The 20,204-nt window shown below is 46.2% G+C and overlaps 1 protein-coding gene and 1 long non-coding RNA gene across 3 annotated transcripts in view; one reads left to right on the forward strand and one right to left on the reverse strand.

Annotated features, from left to right (window-relative positions):
* The window catches only part of LOC114874868 (latrophilin Cirl-like), a 308,074-nt gene that overhangs the window by 237,239 nt on the left and 50,631 nt on the right, over positions 1-20,204 (reverse strand). Inside the window, exon 2 of one of the 2 annotated variants that reach the window (XM_029184560.2) lies at positions 7,872-7,920. The gene's annotated coding sequence lies outside the window, so the exon portion shown is untranslated. Of the gene's footprint in view, positions 1-3,442; positions 4,181-7,871; positions 7,921-20,204 lie in introns of those variants that run through there. The other variant, XM_029184561.2, reaches the window with a different exon arrangement.
* On the forward strand, positions 6,488-11,283 carry LOC114874874. The gene is made up of 3 exons (XR_003789146.2): positions 6,488-6,575; positions 10,891-10,939; positions 11,055-11,283. It is a non-coding gene; the product is annotated as an uncharacterized LOC114874874 (long non-coding RNA).

Raw genomic sequence — 20,204 nt, forward strand, 5'->3', positions numbered from 1 at the left:
AATGAGAGAAAATTTGTTAGCAAAATTTGCAGTAACGTTCGAGGCTATCAGAAATTTTATAATACAACAGTTTTCCCAGCTGACTTTTCCCCGGAGGAAATTGTAGGTCAATCGACGTTGGCCCGCACTGTACTCCGAATCTCCGTGAGAGCGAATAAAGGGAAGGAGAAGTGCAACACGAACCTACCACTTGAAAGCGTGCATGCTCGAGTAGGATAATGTTACGCATTTTCCGCGCTCATGCTCGCCAACTATTCCGAAGCACGGCACGGGACCGTGAAAACAATCGATATCGCGAAACCGCCAACGGCTCGAACACCGTTACCTACAAACTACATTCTCCGTTCGCTCATCGCCTATCGAAACGGCGCCTTTCTCGCGTTAGAAACGCCGATAACGTGGGGTCGTTAATAATCCTTGGTGCCCGGCGTTCCTAGGAAATTTCGATAACGCCGAGAAAACAATGCCAAACTGCACCACCTTCCAACGGTCCGCGCTTTAAACGCGTTTATCGCGCTTAAGCCTCGTTAACGTGACGGAACGAACCGATTTCCTTCCTTCGATCGTTAGAAACCGTTCTTCGTACACCTTGCAGTTTCGCAACGATTTCAAGCATTCCCGCGATTCCATCTGACCGTTTCGTGTACACGGTCAGCGAATGAAAACCGAACGTTCGATTGCAATTTTGATACGCAACCAGAAGGTAATAACTGTTTCGCAACGATTTTCAATCGACGTTGCTTGGACCTAGAATGAAATCGTAATATCCGAACGGTACCTATGGTCACCTGTAATCTACACTGAATTTCAACAATCCTGCGATTCGATACGGATGATCCAATCGGTGAACGAACGTTTCGGAGCGCGACTTTTTCTTCGCAACCCTTTCGCCGTGTTCACGAGCGAACGAACGAACCGTGAGCCTTACGATTTAACGTTAATTTCCGATTCGACATGACGATTACCCGCGGACGATGTCTCGTGACACGGCGTGCACACGGTGTTAGACAATGAACCGCCTTTGGGTTCCCAGGAACGGATCGTCGGCGGCGAACGGCGAAGGAACGGCAATTACGCGTAATTCGCAGGTGTTGTGAGAAAATCGCGGTTGCTGGATGTATTCTGAACCTTAATCGCGGCAATTTTTCTACCATTATAAAGTTTATCGGCACCGTACGAGCCGGGTTACCAACACGCTCGCGATTTTAGCTTGCGATCTACACGAAAGAAGCCGAGAGTGCAAAGAATACCGGTCGATGCGTTCAGTTTCAGAGGATCGAAGGAAACTGGCGCAACGTGTTATTTACTGGACCAAACTATTCTACGTTCTCCAGCTAGAAGAGATTGAGTAATAGAGATAATATCGGTCGATGCAACTGGCACTGTTAACTGCAAGCTTTTGTAGGATCAATTTTATAATTAAATTAAACTAAATAAAAAATTGAGAACGGAGGGGTTGAAGATACGCTGGGATTTGCGAAACGAGACCCTGGTCAACGGACGAGAACGATATTAAAACGAGCAGGCAGGTAAACACGGCGAGGTGAATCGAAAGGTGGTAACCGAGAGGAAAGGAGCTACGAAGGCGGCCAACTCGCTCGTTCCACGAGAAATACGATCAACCGAAACGGTCCAGGTATTTTCTGTTTCCTCGTATATCTTCGCCACCTGCACCCGTTTCTCAACTTTTTCATCGGGGGATGTCTTCTGCATGTTTCATAAGGATTCTGCGCGGAGGTGTAAAAAAGCCGGATCGAAAATAAATTAAGCGGTAAGCCGGCGTTGCTGACGCGTTTGACCAGTCGACAGGAGACCGAGGCGTTTCGGAGCGTGGGGCATGGATGAAAATCGAGAGTTCCCGGGATACGGTGAATAATTTTCACTTTTTCTTACGCAACGCGTCTGTAAAAGGGAACACGCGTGAAAACGCCAGGAAAGCGAAAGAGAAAAGGAACACATCGGAGAGATCCGAATGGCGCGAGTGAATCGTTGGACAGAAACAAGCACTTGTAAGTTTAATTAGCTCGTCGTAACGACGAACGTTCGTGTAAACGAGCGCAAACGAGGCTGGCTTAATTGACCGGACAAACACGAAAATCTTCGAAAAACACTGGTATCCCGCTGTGCGTTCGTCGTTTCAACATTTCACTCACGATATCCGGATCATGAATTCAAATAGAAAATGATGAAACTTTGCGACGACTGTAATGACTTATTAATTATCTCCAAGTTGACGTTACGCAACTTTCTGATGTTCACAAAACAACACATAACTCACGTCCGAGCAATTCGAGAGATAAGAACGATGATCTTTCAAGAGAGAAATTTCCAAGGCTGTCAAATACGAAACGGAGCACACTTTTTCCGGTGATCGAATGAAACAGCTCCGAGTTGCAGAAAGCAAACATAACAAGAAAGGATGAATTCCGACGGCAAATGTCACGGAAAGGCCGCATCGAAACAACAGACGTCGCGACTCGCTTCCGTTACCGCAAATCCACCAAGAGCACGCGTTATCTGTTCGCGACAGAATTTCAAGGTAACGTTTTCTATCGTTTAAACAAAGCCGTTCGATATCACTAGCAGACGAGAGGCACACAATAAGAGAGAGAGAGCAAAAGGCGAGCTGTCTAATCGCAACGGGCACCAATATTGATATAAATGAATCACACGGCGCTCCTCTCGAGAGGCCTTCGATCACAGGCGTCACCTAAATTCCAAGGAACTTCTATCCCAAGTTTCTTACGGTCGCTCGTAACTTATTCTCCCCGAGGAACAGACAACGGCACGTAGCCTTCAGCACACACGCCACGAAATTTCACGAGTTTCCTCGGTAAAATCAAGCAGTTGCGATGTACACGGACGATGGTGCCGCTGGTAAACGCGTTAAACGAAAAACGGCAGCATCGAAAATGGTCGTCGGGATTTGACCGGACCGTAATTTCCCTTTCCCTTTAATTTCTATTCCCAGATGATGGTTGCTTTCTAGGTAGAATTTAAACCGGCAGGTAACGAGCGTATACCTTTCTCTGTGAATCTTTGAAACCCTAAGCACTCGTACAGAGCATCCTTGCGGAGGTCAAGCTTAGCCAAGCGGAAGTTGGTCGGAAGTACGCGCACCAGGGCCAACTATGCGCGGATAGATTCCCGGGTCACGTGTACACACAAGGTGTTTGAAGCTGCTACACAGGGCTAAAGCTCGACGAGTGCAGAGCTTTGAGCATCGGATCGTAAAACGAGACCTAATGCGCGACCTCTTCCCGCGGGATGTGTCAAAGTCACTGCTGCCGTCGCTTCCCATGACCTTTGCTTTGACGACAGCACTATGGTGCACGCTATCATTAACCCGTTTCTATCTTTTCGTACACGTTTCTTTGATAATGACCAGGTTTCTCGGTGGTGAGAAAAAAATCGCACGAATAGGATGCCAAACTGTACTTACAAGATGGAAGACGAAGACGGCGTGGTCTGGATACATCGCACGAAATCTCAGCACAGAACTGTCACTGACACATGTGAAACACTCCGGTTCCCTAGCTATCCCAATTGGAGCAGGTTAAATCGTCACGACCAGGACGATAGAGAGCAGGAGGAAAGGATCCTTCGTTGCGGCAAATCGATCCGTACTTCCGCAGGATCGCTGCTCGACGCGGCGTCCGACGGCACCGCGTTCGTCTTTCACAGGCTCCGATTCTAAAGGAGCGATTTTTCAAAATTTGGAAAAAAAAGAACGATCGACTCGCGGTCCTTCGAGTCGTCGACAAATTGTATCCCTCACTGGTCGTTCACACCCAGTGCTAGTTCTCACTCCAAAACTTACGCGAAACAAGTAACAAGGATCTAACACTAATTTCTTTTCTTCACCCAGTACACACGATAATAACGTAAAAATTTCTCACGAGAGAACTTTTTTATCCGTACACTACGTAGATATACGTTTCACCAAGTCGTATATTATAATATGGTTCCGGTCCGCTCCGAAAATTCTTCTCCGATCGTCGCACTATCGAAATCGCGTATCACGTATGCCACGAGCCTCCATGACGATCAATCGATAACGATAAATCGCGATCGTACGATAGAAGAAGAGTCACACCGGATCCCGTAAAGAACAGAGATCCACACAGGTCGTCGCGAGATCGTCCACGAGGAAGAACAACACGCTCCGATCCGCTTACAGCGGCGTCGACGGAGAAACTAACCGAGCTAAGGGGACGAGAGAGCGTCGACCCCCACCATCGAGCAACGCGCGCATCCCCACCACCCCGATCGGCCGAGTGATTCCCCTCTCGCGCCTAGTCATCTACCCCGTCACCTCGCTTCTAGCCACCGCTCACCCCTCTGGTTCCTTCTCGCAAACCCGACAGAACGTATTTCCCTCCCTCTCAACCCTCTTCACCCTCCTCACCATCCTGCCACTGCTTCACCCGTTCAGCTCCTCTACCCTCGCCCATCCCTTTGCCGTTTCTCAGACTCTCTCTCGCTCTCTCTCTCTCTCTCCTCGGCCTCGCCGCTGAACTCTCAAGGTGGAGGCACTCGGCGACCGGAGGAGATGCGCTCTCTTGGTATCTTCTCTCGTTCGTTCTGCCTCTCACTCGATGGCATTTCTCCGTGTGTGTGCTCCGCTGCCTATAGGTGTAGGTGCACGTGCGCGCGACCGCGAGAAAGGTGAACCGTTAGGTGGTAAGATCCAAGGGTGTTCGTTCTAATGACTTGAAAAAGACGGAGGACCACGCGTTTGACGCGTTGCGTGTTTCAGCTGAGCTTTTTGCCCGCGATCGGGTTGCTCCGCTTTAACCAGAGGAAAGCTTTGTCGAATATCCGATGAAAACGATACGATAGGGGTAGTTTGCGTTACGATCGATTCGAACGCGTTTTCTCGAAATAAATTCAATTTGGTTAAAGAGACATCAACGAGGGATTTATTTGTCTGTTTGTTAGTTCATCGGGTGGATTGTTATTGGCGATGTAAATGACGAACGAAATTATCGTTGTAGTTTACTACAAATCCCTTGATGCAAACAAAGGATTATACTTTTCTGCTTGAAGCTCAGCTGGACACGCGAATTCGATCGATTTTCCCCGGGACAACGGGAGGACAGTGCTGTTAAACGATACAACGTTTCGCGATTACCAAAAATCCTCCGGTTCTCTTTGTCACTTATCACCGCGCACTGATCCGGGGCTAAGTCTGTTAAACCGTCCGAAAGGAAGGCGGTGCTTGTAAAGTGCTCGCGAAACCACGCCGGGCCACGTAACCGAGCGTGTATACACGCCCGGTTCGTGAAATATGTCGCGTCCCCGAAATTTATTCATCCGTATCTCTTGCGAACGGTGAAAACCGCCCCTGGACAAAAGAGCACCCCTATCTCGAGGTATCGCATAAACAACCTGAGATCGCGATCTTCCTTCAGGATGTACGACCCCTCCATACCTCCACCTCCACCTTCCAAACAACCCTGTTCCTCAACCAGTGTCGCGTCTCTCGAGGTATACTTTCGACTCGCCAAACAGACTCACGGCTCCCTTCTCCACCCTTTCCCCGCTAATCCCAAAAGTCCATAAATACTGGAAGGGAGTTTATTCTCCGAAGGGTCGTTTACAGGATCACAATTGTAGCCCTGACGCCGGGCCGGTGATGACGCTTTAATCCAACCCCGTTATGCGCGACCAGGAATGTTGCAGAATTTGCGACACCGTTTCGGTACGCCGATAACGCTTCAATTGCGTCGTCGAAAGTGTTGTTACACCAAAACGCGATGTCGAAAGCCAAAATTCGCGTAAAGAGCCTCTTTGCATTGTGCGAATAGGATCGATGGAACAGATGCACTGTTTGTAGTAATTAGAAAATCCTGTACGCGGGAAAAAAAAACAAATCCTATTATCCGATACGCGATGAATTTTCCAACCCCATTATTTTCCTCTGAATATTGATCATCGAATAACAAAGAGAGTTACTCCGCGTCGAACAGGGGCGTTAGAAAGCTAAAATCCTTTCCAGGATGCCTTACAGACAATTGTGTAACGCAAATGCCATCATGTTCGGGCTTACGTAAATCGTACGTAAAACATGATCCACGCGAACGATTGCGAACAGCTCAGCCGAGAATACCAATAATGCCCTACTCCTTGGCACGTTTTTGCGCCTGATCCGAGGACAAATTGATCCTCGTTGCGATCGGATCGTAATATTCCACCCTCGCGTGATCAAAATAAAAGTTTTTTCCGTTGATCTACGCTTCGCTAAGTATCCACGACAAATGACTATAAATGAAACACGATGTCATCTGTCAGAATGCCAACACTGACATATACTTTTCACTCGGTGATTCTGTGACAATCGTCACCGCGTCAGAGTCGGTGCCCTAATATCAACGCAGCTGCCTAAAGGGGATGCGACACGAGGAGGAGGGCGAGTGTTCGTATTCTCCTTAACCTTCGTGAACCCTCGTCTGGCTATTTCACGGTTCATTCGGAGGGACGAAAAGCGAGACGCTCGAAAGGATCAAGTCTAGAGGAAGTAATCCAGATCGGCCCGTCCTCTCGGCGAGCGTGTCGCGCGACCGAAGCACCAGGTGAGTTCATTACACGCGTGTCCACCAGGATTTTACGAGGTTGTCGCTGCACGACCCGCTGCGTGTACCATTTTATTGAAGCCAGTCCCGCGAACACGTTTATCGCGCGTGTACTACTCGCGACAAGCGAAACTTGCACGGTACCCGCGGCTGATTCCGCGAATTATGACGACGAATGTTGTCCACCAACCCTGTTCAACTTCGAAACCGCCTTATTTGACGTTCTACGACTCGGTAGGGACGAGTGGAATGGCACGCGAAGTTGCACGGTTTCCGAGATTCGCGGGCAGACACGTAGACACACGTGGAACACGGAACCGTGGGTCTTTTAATGACTTCCTTAGACAGCGTCTTTTACGTGTCCCGTGACGGTAGGCTCGCCATTGACGGGCTGAATCGAACATCTGGCTTGAAAGGTTCAAACTCACATACGTGTTCATTCTTCAAACTTGGAAGATAACTTTGAAACCGTAGTTACACTCGCTACTGAGTAAACGTTGAATGTTTCACGAGAATATTTTTATCAAATATGTAGATAGTAGTTTTTAGCGTTCGAGATGTTTTCCAATTTCTATTTTTTCACGATATGGCACTATTTGAACGTTTAGCAATGTAAAATAAGGGTTGCGTGTTCAGGGTCGTCTTAACCTTATGGGGCATTGGGGCTATAATCCAGGGACGTCTTAAGTGTAAAGAGGGTACTAAGACTTTGCTCAAGACTTAACCCTTATCCGGATAATCTATTTATGTAATGTAAACGAGCGGGCATTAACGCGTGATTTTGATAAAGAATTATATTTCCGAAAATACTACTAATGACTATTATGTTTGAGAATTCGCAATGGGTGATACTTTGGTCAGGATGACTCACGATATTATTTACGATGAGATGACCTAATACACGAAAGTAGTCTTCACTGAACGATTCAATTGGCTCTACCTTACGCAACGCTTTAATCAAATCGCTAAAATTGTTTCTACGAAAAGTTACCATTCGTTGCTAGGACCGAACACGATTAAAACCAGTAACAGAATAACTTCATTTGTAGCGCGTTTTCGTCATCGTTCCGAACAACCGTAGCTGCACCTGTTCGTGGGAAAGAATTTTCTTCGTGCCGGTGAGCGCACCATCAAATTGGTCGTTACGCGTTTCACAAGCGAGTTTATAAAACAACTCATCTACCGAACGGGCCGTACGGTGACACGGCGAGAAACGTTGGAAGAATGCACGATACCCGATCTAACGGCGCTCGATATCGATATCACGCGATAGTATATACACGCAAGTGTACTCACGCAATTTTTCCAAGCTGCGTCTGTCCAGTCCCAACTCGTTGACAGGTATCTGCAACAGAAAACGAGCAGGTCATTAACGGTGTGCATCGACCGCGAGAACGCGACTATTTATACGGCACGGGTAGAGAGCCACGTGTACCTTCATACGCGAGATCAAATCTCGAGACTCGTTCGCTACACCAGTAATAGAGACGGTTAATTTAAACGCGTCCCTCTTAATCGTACTATTTATTTCATTATAATGCCAGCCTCGAACGGTGGTATACCGTCCCATTTGCGTTAACCGCCTCGCATTACCTGCGTACACCGTGGCGAGATAATTCCTTGACGATGCTCGCAGACACGTACAATGTTTCTCTCTACCCCGGTGACGAGCATCGCACAACAGGTGGAAGAAAGAAAAATACCCGTCGCTACTTATTTCCCAGCACATTTTCGCGCCCGAGAAGAGGACGAGGCCTGGATAACGCATATTTGCCAAGAAACTCGCAGCCCATACGGTCATTGCTGTCCATGATACGGAAACGTACCTACTAGATTATCGCGAGCTTTTGCATTCGAGGGATTTCTGTAATCCATTCTCTATAAGTAATCCAATTATAGGCCGTTTTCCTTACCCTAACGCGGACCCAATCTCTCAAAGAAACTAGTTCACCATTGTCTGTGGTATTAAAATTTTCCTACAAAGATATGACAGAAGTGGATCTTGTTCTCCTACGCTGCTTTTTCTCTTAAAGAATGCTACCATGCTCGACGATGTACACACCATACGAACACGTGCGTAATAGTCTAACGTCCACGTGGCAATATTGCCGTCACTCCAACAGGCGTTACACGGCATAGCAATTGTGACACGTATCGAATGCATTCATTTCGCGTAGGTAACGTCTCACTCGACGTCATACGCGCGCGACACTGCGGAAGCCGAGGGGAAACACCGGTATGCATCTGCACACGCGTGTATACAGAAGCACCCATACATAGGCGGGGACGGTGATCCGTACACGGTATACCGGTATAATGGAGCCGAGGGAGCGAACGGCCCTTTCGGAGACCTTCCCTACGGGGCACCCAAGATCGACTCGAATCGAAAGGGAACGAGCCGAGTGGTCGGGAGTGGTGCCAACTTAATGAGGGACCACCTAGCTCTAACTGTTTGTTTTTCGAGAGATCAGGGCCCCGAAGAAAATACGCTGCTGCGATCGGTCGAACGGCCGATCTCGTTTATGGCCTTGTATCGCGAGCCCTATTGCCATAACTTCCGCGATTTGGGCGTGAAATTACACGCGGTCGAATCGACTCGAGGAACGCCAATAGTTCGATAAAGATTCGCCCCCCTTTCAATTCTCCTCCTTCTTGTTTCTTTACCTCCGTACATTTTCTACACTGTTTCTCTTTCGCTTGTTCCCTCCCATACGAACGATTCATCGATCGATTCGACAGGCGTTATCTGGTATCAGTGATTCGTACCGGTCGCTCTTCTTATTTATTCCCGTCAACATATTGACGGTAAATGATATCGAAAATATAAAAAGAGCATAGGATCCATTCAGGGTTCCCCTGGTTAAGAGTAAGTGTAGGGGGAATCACCCGCCATTTGTCTTTAGTCTTGGAAGAACCTGACATAAAACCTCTTATCCTTCATTGTGAGACACTCCTTCCCCACAACTTCCTTTTAATTAACGCGAGTCTAAGTTGCACGCAACGGTACGCGTTTAAATTATTATAATCTACCCTTCATTAGATAACAACTTTTGTAGGTATCACGTCCACGCTGGTGCGTTACAAACTGTAAATGGCACGAGCTAGCGTGCCAGTTGCACAATGCGGACACCGGGCACGCATTAATTCGTCGGAACACACCGTTTTCCGTAATTCGCGGCCATAAATTAATCCGGCCGCGTATTAACGATGCGCAAATTACACGCGCGCCCGAGATATTTAATCCCGAAGACACGCTGTAATTATCGTGGGTCGTGCGACGGCCGACCTTTTTTCATAAATGGATCCCGGGCTAACGCGATGTAACGCATTTATAACGGGCTTCGATGGTAGCCCAGGACACGGGCAGCCATGGAATTACCAGCTCCTAATGTCGTGTCTTCTTTTTTTCTTACGGACACGACGTTGTAGCACCCGGAGAACTTGCTCCCCTCGTGCTCACTTTCACCGCTCTTTTCTTCGGACCACTCTGAAGGGAAATTAGGGAGGAATTCTCTCGACGCTTCATCATATTCTAAACGTGTTTTTACGCGATCTTTTCCTTGCCGCTTTCATTCTTTATCATAACCCGGCGATCGATAATGGCCAACTGGTAATGACCAAAACAAATCCAATTCAAATTATCACAAATATGACGCAAAATTATTGACTTAATTTGACGACTATGCATAAGAGTAATGAGAAAGGATCGGATACAAATTGCACCTGAAGAATTCTAAAAGAAAATCCTCCAAGGATCATCGTTACGTTTTTGCAAAAATTTTTCATTCTGCTGGTTTCTGTTTTTGTTACATTTACTAATCGAAGATATGTTACGCTCCTCTTTATTACCATTTTATGGTTACTGGCAAAGCTGCGAGCGAGCAACCGTTTTAAAGATAATGAATCCTGAGAACTATCCACTTAGATTTCGATATAACGTGCAATTACGTGCAATTATTACGGCGGAATATCTTGGAACCAAGGTATTTATTAGCGTAAGTGGAAGTGCACGCCGCTTCCTTCTGAAGTGGCTGCATTCGGTGCGCGAAGCGATACATTCCATCAGGCGACGTATCGATTATGTTGTCGTGTTTCACGCTAAAATCGAACATGCATCCACGTTGTCTCTGATTTTTCATCGGCAATACCACTATATTACATTCTTTTTCACGCGATTCCACTTTCGCGATTATTTAACTAACCAGTAGTTTCAAACTGAAGATTAACACAAAAATTCTACAGAAAAAAGCTACGAGAACTCTACAATTAAATTGTCAATTTAATATTTGACTGAATCAAATTTGTAACTTTTCAGATCAATCAACGTGTCCGGTACTCAAAGCTCATGAATGACACTATGCAAGGTAACCAGTCAAATATAAGCGATAAACAAAAGAATTTTCCTAAACGTCAACGAATACAAGTAACACGAAGGATTGTAAAAAAATACGCTCGTTTCAATCTACGTGTTGTTGACAGCTTTCGCGAGGAAACTCGACAGAAGCCACGTCGACCGTGTTACTTGCTGTTCGACTATTCTACACCATCACAAGTATCATTCGGAATTTTGTGCGAGTGACGCACGGTGAAAAATGTTTCGGGGATTCAGCGTGGAAAATGTCCGTTTTCGGACTCGCTGTTTGCCCTGGACACTCCACGGAAATTGATAAATCGAGATTCTTGATTTTTTTTTTTTTTTAAATTCATTTTCACCTGCCTGACAAGGGGAACTACCCAAGTGTTACATAAAAAAAAAAAAAAATTATTGGGAACGAAGGATTTGAACCGAGGACCTTCAGATTGCGAATCACGGATCCGCTCTCTGGTTAAACACATGACTCGCAATCTGAAGGTCCTCGGTTCAAATCCTTGGTTCCCAAAAAACATTTTATTTTTTTATGATAATTTTTATGTAATAGTTATTCAAAAACAGACAAATTATCATTAAAAAAAAGAAAAAAATATTGGAAACCACGGATTTGAACCGTGGATCCCTAGATTGCGAGTTGTAAAGAAACTCTATCATGAAATGATAAAGAAAATTGTATTATTTTGTTTTTAAATCACTTTTAACAATAAAATTGTGAAAATTAAAATGTTGACAATTTTCGCTTCTCCTATATCCCTATTTTCCCTTAGAGAATCTACTTTGTTCGATTCTGTATAAATAGTTTCACTAGGCGAATTTCTAAATAGACTTTAGCTTACTAAATCGTGTTTTTTGACCCACTGTGCACCATCTAGAAATTGAAAGAGACGAATACACGAGAAACGAGTAAACGTCGCCTCGGTCATGGCACTTTCATCCAGCGGCTGGCCCCAAGGACGATTTGTTCCCATTAGCAGGTTCGTGTTAATCGCCACGGGTGTATGAAGCCTCACGCTAATGAGTCGACATATCATTCTACGAACGGCTCAAGCAGATTTCACCGGCACGATTCATGCGTGTGTATTATAATTCGAATCTCGATTCGACCGGAATTATTATCCACCGGGCTTGATAACACTTTTATTCGACAAATCAAGCGCTACCGTCGTAAAGCTACCGGTGCTCACCTAGTCAAACAACTTTACGAAATAACAAACTTCTTTTATTACCGTAATTACAGTTGCCAGCTGCTTTTCTGCTTTTGGCTTTCCATTAGCCGCCTCGAGATACGGATGTACCAATCTTATCTCATGGAATCTGAGTAATTGCTACCGCTGTTCGTCCACTTCATTTTTAAACACTTCTTCAAGAATACACTATCTTATAGAACTGTTATGTCTTAAATACACTTATTAGACAAAAAAATAATATAAGTAATAACTGCGTATGACGTTTATTGAAATCACTCGACGCCATGACACTTAGTAATCGAACTGTTTACTAAAAAATCATGCCAGGTGGCGCACCCCCCCATGCGCCTTAAGGCGCGCCTCCATATAGGGCCGATATACAACAAGAACTATTATTTTACTACAACTAATACATTACAATGCCTATGGATCTTATTATTCATTGTTTAAAAGAATGTCTTGCGACGGCACGAACTTTTGGAATTACCTAATGGTGCCCCGTTGGAAAAAAATCACACGGTTTCTATTTACCGTAAGAACAGGTCGTCGATTACACCTTTGACTCGGCGTTGCATCGTTTCGATTCCATCGATCCGATCGGTTCGCCACTTGGTCACGATCAATACACGTTCGCGAGAGAAAGAAGCATCGTCGACGATCACCTCGTTGCTCGAAACTTATTCGGCCACTCCTTCAAACGAGCATATTTTTATTTACTCGTGTCCTATGCATCGGTGAAATCTTCCGCGAGACGAAACACGAAATGTCACTTACTTGGAAACATCTTGCTGCAGTACCTACGTCTCTCTCTTATTCCATCTTTTCTTCATCGCTCCCCTAGTCGACTGATCAATGCCTGAAGCGTTTCGCGAGGCTAGACACGGAGTTTGTTATCGTAAAACTATTGGAAATATTACGAGAAGCTTTTCCCATTGTCGAAGCGATGGTGAAAGTCGAAAAGTCGATCTTTCCCGCCGCGAGGAACGTCCCGTCGCGAGAATGAACATTGAATAACAACTAGCCAGTCGGTCGCTGATTATCGAGGGAAGAGAGAAAGGGGTGAGCCTGACAAAAGGCGGTTTGACGAAGGAAATGTTAACGAGGGTGCCAGCAAACGGCTGGGTCCGTTTCCTAGGACGTCAGAATCCGTACGGGTCGAATCAGCCCTCTTTGTGCGCCCGGCGTATCGTGCATTTTTATTAAGCCCCGGCTCGAATAATCGACGCGAAATTCGAGATCGCCAAAGGCATTTTCGTCGTAGCCGCTGCTGCACGCGTCTGTCGCCCGATTCCCATGCCTTTGACGTCCGGTGACCTGTTCCAGACCATATGCCGACTTCCGATAATTTTCAATCGGTTTAAAAAGAATCGTCGCCCGACACGAATGCTCCGTAGAATTTTAATTCCTACCCCTTTTCTATTCATCTTCTGTCCGAATCTTTTCAACGATACCTGTGAACGTCGAGCTCGAGGATATAACACCGATGACTATGTTATTCTTGGAAAATGTGGTATTTGTTTAAGAAATAGTTATGGTTATTCTTCGGATGTAACAATATATTTCGCGCGGGTAATCTTCCTAAGTGCTCGCAAATTCTACTCAACAGGTGATGAAAGATCACATGTTCTGTCATACGATGGTATTGTAAAATTTTTGTACAAAAAGGATTCTTTAATCCGTGGATACTAACCCTTCAAAATGAAACATTTGCCGGCATTAAAAATGAAATAAATTATCCAGCAATATCATCATCGATAAGCCATATTTGATGCAGTCAGGTGCGATGTACTCCACTCCTGCATCAATGTACCCGTTTGCCTGGTTGTTCGCGAATAAATCCACCTTAATTATCGAGACACAACATCGAATGCTTGTCCAATCAGCGAACGGTATTTATCGAGCGATATCGCGAGGAGGAAGAGCGAATGGACGACAGACATCAAGTTGGATCGGTGCGTGTAGTCGTTGGAACGTGGTAATCATCGATGACCGTTTTCATCGAGTATCCCGACCGTTTAGATACAACTCGCTCGAAAGCACTCGCGGCGTTGCTGCTCGCTAGTTTCCCGAACTCTTACGGAATAATCGGCGGGGAATCACTTTCATCGCGAACCGCGAATGTGTACGTATCATCGATGCATCTAGGGAATCGAGATGGTTGGTGCAAACGCGTTGCCGAGCTGTTCACCGAGGTGCGCATCGAAACGAGAGGGGGGCTTTAATAGATCCAGCCAGTGTGCAGACCCGCGGTGCATACGATGCTTTCGTAACAGGGAGCCGCGCGTTGCATCGGTGCAGCGAACAATAAACCAATGTGTATTCGAAGGGGCTTAACTAGACGAACTATTCCGCGTAGTTTCTATTAGTAAATCACCCGCGCACTGCGTGGCATAGATAACGACCCCCGTAACCGAGGTACAATACCGCCGACGCGGAAACTTAATTAAGTATATATTAATTAAAATCCAGCCCGTCGTCGTTGCACCTACCGCCACCACTTCGATGACACCGTGCATCCCCCTCTGTTTCGATATTCTGTCAGGACAATCTCTCGTAATCTCCGTGTCTGAATCTTCCCATTGTGCCTGATCTTGTCCGTGATCATCGATAGATCCAATTAAGTAATTAATTAACTGATTCAAGTGGCAATCAATCAATTCGTATTTAATGTCGAAAGAGTTAACGAACGACACCTGTCAGCCAGAATAAGCTCGTTCGAGGAGCGGCGACGTTTCTGCCGTGTAAAAAGAAAAGAAGGACGATGAAGAAGCGCGCGAGAAGTTGGCAAAACCGAGAGGACAGGACCCGTTTAAAGCCCGACGACCGCGTTCGCTCCTTATCGCGTACACATTGTAAGTACGTACAGCTGATTCTCGTTTTGCATAAAATCGAGACGACACAGCGCGCGGCCCTCGGCTCCCGGTTTGGCTCGGACGCACGCCTGCGTACCCTAACACGCACACGCACACGATCCAACTCCAACACGAATTTCTTTTACGGCCAGTTACTGAAGACATTAAAGTCCACGAGGGAGCAGGAGATTTGGACGGGTGGATGCCGTGGGGTCCTGCGGTCCTGCGCTAACAAGACGATCTTTAAAGGAGGAAAGCGTTTCCCCAATCACCAGTTAACATCTTTGTCTCGTACTCGCGCGGACCGCCATGCCGCCACCGCTGCTTGTGAATATATTCATGAGAAACCGACGCCGCTATCGACCGCGAGCCGTCGAAACTTTCGAGCGGCGACGTTTTGAATCGCGACGCGGAAACGCTCACGGCACCGCGGAATTTCGGTGCCATGGGACGGCGCAGACGCGACTACGGACTATCTCGATTCGGCCTGATGAAAGCTGACCTCGCGTTATCAAGATTTCACCATAGACTCGTCCGAGTGAAAGCAAAGTATCATGGTAGATGAATTTCTGAATTATTCCTCGTTTGACACTCCCACGGTAGCCGGCGAGTCTCTTCAGACACAGGAATCAGCTTTCTTTAGGCATTAAGGTTCTTTCAAAAACGTTTGTCAATGAGTGAAAATAATGAACGTATTAGAGAAGAACAAAGGATGGCCATTTTTAATCGTATTGCCATTCTTAACCATAGACACGTGTCGAAGCCTAGTTCCGGTTTTGTTAACGATACGGGTTCGCCCGGAAACACCTCCGGCGGGTCAGAGTCGGGGCTGATTTATTTCCATCGCGAACTCCCGCCTGCATCGTTCGCTTCCGGCGCTATCTTGATTTCGAATCGACCCAACCCCTTCCGAACATTTTTTCCATTCCGAAACACGCCACCCTACGCACGAGCCACGCGTTTCCAGCGATAATCGAGATCGTTTCGCTCTAACGAAAACGCCCATTTGCCGGGGATAATAAGTTGACTGGATGGAGAGGGTACATACCCTTAATCGATCGATAGACAATATATTTTGACGATACCATTTAAGCATCGAAGTAGAAAGAACAAATTCATGGAAGTTGAATTTATTCTGAATCTGATAATACAAACACGAGAGAATTCATAAATAAAAATAGATGTTAAAATTGGAAGCGAAATAGCAATTTACAAAATTAACATTCATTAGAGAATTTCTCGATGACCAAAATAGGAAACATCGTCACAATGTTATTTATATTCTAGAAAACGTACTTTCGTTCGTATGCAAATCAGTCCGTTGCCTTATGCAGGTGTCTACCAAGAAATTCGTGCAAAGAGGGTACTCGAAGATTAGATAAAATCAAATATTTCGTCATTCGCTTGTTATATCGAATTCGATTACTTGTTCGGCTTTTATCACTCGAACAATAATATTTGCACAGATACAATGTTTCGTGGGCACACGACGACAGCTGTCGATAGAGACGATTCACTTGGGAAAAATACGATGCTCCAGCCACGAAACGGCACCCTATCCTTCCTTCTTTTCCCGATGTAATCGTTCGATATCGATGTCTCGGTAACCAAGGGACTTTTCAAACGTTCGGAAACGGCAAGGGTATTATTTGAACGTGGCTGTTGCGAGGGGTACGCGAGATTACACCAGATAATCTCCCGCAGCTGTAAAACGATCTTATCGCTGTACTTTCGAACATTATCGCGTTTGAATTTCGAAAATCCTGACACGATTTTTTTCCTCTATTGCTACCTTCTTTCTTCTTGGATTACACGTTTAAGTAAGGCAGATTGCAGAATGCTGGGAAGCTTACCGAGATGATCGCAAACGTATCAACGTCACCCGTTTTACAAACACGAATTCTACGTGGACGATTTGGAGCCGGACAAAATAAACGAGCTTCGGTGAGCGAAGTTTGGTGGAAAGCTAAGTGACGCTCGTTTTCGATATCTCTTAAGAGTACAAAGATATTTTCCTATCTCTCCGAGGTATTCTTATCCACTCGTTCGACCGACGTTTCCACTGTACCGCGATCGGCTCGCACTCGTGACAGCGCTGTCCCTCACAAATGGGCGATAAAGTTTTATCAGTCTTGTCAGTTTCAAAATGTACGCTGCTATTCCTACACATATAACCGACTGATCGTCTGCAAGTCGATTGTATTATCTGTCTAGACCTCTAGACGTTTCTTCTCACACGGTTATTTGAAACTAACCCGTTTCAATTTTCTTTTTTTCTTTCATTGCACAGGTAAGACCATTTGTTCCATTTCCATTGATACTTCAACCAAAGTAACATACAAGTATTGCTAATTTATTTTGTTAAATGTACAGAGCCAGCGTCGGTTAATTTAACGTGAATTTTGCAGCTGAAGTTTTAAGAGGCGGCATTAATATTACGTTCAGAAAAGTAAAAAATTGAATTACTAATGTTGCCGACGTATTCGCGAGCAGGATGATGTACGGGAGAGCTCTAATTTGATTCAACTAGACTGTAAATATATGTACACGCGTGTACGGCTGTACTCTTCCGCGTCTCGTACCACGGTGTTTTACGATTAACAATGCGCACGTGGTAAATGAAGGCGTGCCCGTAACAAAATATCACAGGAATTATTAAGCGAAATACGTGGACCGCGGCTATGATCTCGCTAATACAATATTATATACCTTGCTTTCCATTCCGACTGCTGTGTTTGCACGTCGTTCTCATAATTCCTGTCTTAACTTCGGCTTAAAAATTGCACAGTTTCTGAATGTTGCGCTAATTTCTCGCGTCGCTGCTGAAATTATCATGAAAATCCAAAATAAATCTGGTAACTAAGTTGGACGAGCAATTGTCAGACTTTACCGCGGATCTAACAGCGTGAAGTTGAACAACATCCCCTTCGCAACTGACCTTGTTCTCGGCGTTCAACGATCCAACTTTTCCCCTGGCCAGAGTGTCGTAACCGTGAAAATAACCCCACGAACGATCCCAAGAAACCAATTACGATTCCGTCGTTATTGTTGGAAAAAGAGAAGACTCGGGTTACCCACGAGGTAGGCAGGCTACTCATTGTCGTAAGCAGAATGTCGACCGTTGTCGAGCGGTTACAGAGGGATTGCTGTTACACACCGTTGTGCCCGGTTTTATGAGTTCACCGAGGATGACAGACACGTAAACGACGCGTTTCCGGTCTTCACGACCCGCTAGGACAGGAGAGAAGAACGAGGTAGGCGTGTCGGTGGTCTCGGTAGAAAAGGTAACACGCGTTCCTTAATACGAACGGAATCATGGCGTGTAAAGAGGATATGACAATTGAAGAGACTCTGAAAGTCATCGTTACTTAAACAGCGTTCCTTTGTATTCAACAATGTTCCATTTACGAGGAATTTCGCGGAGAAACGGTGCTGGAATCGGATAAAAATCTAATCGCGGCATCGAGGTGGTGGCAGCAAAGACAAGGTTCACGCGTTCGAAAGACAGCCCCATCGGCAGATGCGGATACCTACCAGTTGGGTGCTGTTGAGAGCCCGTGCAAGGGAAGAATAAGGTAGGCGTGTCGCAGCTACGTTAGGTGCGTTACGTGTGCGTGTGCACGACAAAGAAAGATACGCGGGGTATAAGCTGGCTTATTACGCGACGCCGTAGGCTACAAACACGCCGAATAATGGCCGTGGCTTTGCAATAGAGCGCCCGAGACGAGCGAACAACGGGAGGGGTAGTATCGTATTAAATTATAATAATTCCAACGTGAAATTATTAGAACGACCGAGGGTGAGAGGGGGAGAAAGAAAGTCCGCGGCTAGCGTAGGCATAAAGGGCTGGGTCGCGTCTTTCCCCCGGCGAACTGCGGTTACGCATTTTCTACTCGCAGCCACCTATACAAATCTGCACAATGTTCTGCCTTATCTGGCTACCCGACACATCCGGGCCCCGAGCTCAAACTCCGCAGGGGGTACATCCGCGACATTTGTTAACAAATATTTTACCACGTAACACGATATACAAAAACGGGCCCGTAATAACGCCATTCGATGCTCGAATAATAGCCAGGAATGAGAGAACGCGAGCGTAGAAAGCGGAACCAACTGGTCCGAGGAAGGAACACCCCGGAACAGATAATAATTACACGATAAGCATAGAAAATTTGCAATTTTATAGAGGTTTTCTTGAATTGCGCAAACGATCGTGTTGCATGCTTTTCGTTTGAGGTCTGTCCGGAAAGTCGGCGATGCACGGATAGTTGCAAGACTTAAAGTTTGCAGCATTACCTCTTTTTTCAAATAGATACACGTACAGACACGCGTCATCCCTTTCCTTCGCGAGTCGAGTTTACCCCCGAAAGCCCCGTCGATCTGTAAAGGTAAAACTCGACGGGAAAGAGGAGGCGAAGTTCACCGGAACGAGGTCGGCACTCTCTCACGGAAAACGGAACAGGTATCGAGATAAAATACTAGAAAATTCTCAAAGCGCGGCAGCTCGTCGATTTAGGGGCCGTTCCCTTCCTCTATTCCACTCGGATTCACCGAGCCGAGTAAAACGGGGGCAGGGGGTTGGAACAAAGAGTTGGCCTAGGTAAAAAGGAAGCGGAGGAAGTTATCGAACGGGCATAGACGCGTCGTGCCGAAGGATTTATTATCGATCCTTCTCATCCTTATCTCCTTACAACATACTTTCGTTACCGTCTGCCGGAAAGGAGCCCTCTATTCTCTTTTACATCCCTGGAGGCCAACCGCGCTATCCTCGCGCACGGCACGCATAATTATTACAATGTGCCTGCACGAGTCTGCCGCCATTAATATTCATAAAGTCGATCCGTCAAAACGGCTCCCGTCTGCCTTCTTATTCCTCTATTTTTCCGTCGCCGCCGGAACGGCTTCGAACCGTCGACGAACCAGAAGAGGAGGAAGAGGTTGGACGTCGATCGAGCGCGTAAAACCGATAGAAGGATGTTAGAAGACGTTTCGTACACTCTCGCGCCTGTACACGCGGGCATAAATCCGATACCACCGCCTCCACGTGGAAGGGAATACCTAGTTGAACACTAGGGAATAAATCAGATGCCTATTGATTTTGGACGTGCAATCTGTTTCTCGATGCGTTGTCTTCTGTTCGCGTGTCGGGTCGAGAATAACGAGGAATATTCGTGTTCCTCTGTCTCGACGCCCGCTGGAACAGTGTGGGTCATGGTCG

Source organism: Osmia bicornis, chromosome 13, assembly GCF_907164935.1.
Source record: "Osmia bicornis bicornis chromosome 13, iOsmBic2.1, whole genome shotgun sequence".
Classification (NCBI taxonomy): domain Eukaryota; kingdom Metazoa; phylum Arthropoda; class Insecta; order Hymenoptera; family Megachilidae; genus Osmia; species Osmia bicornis.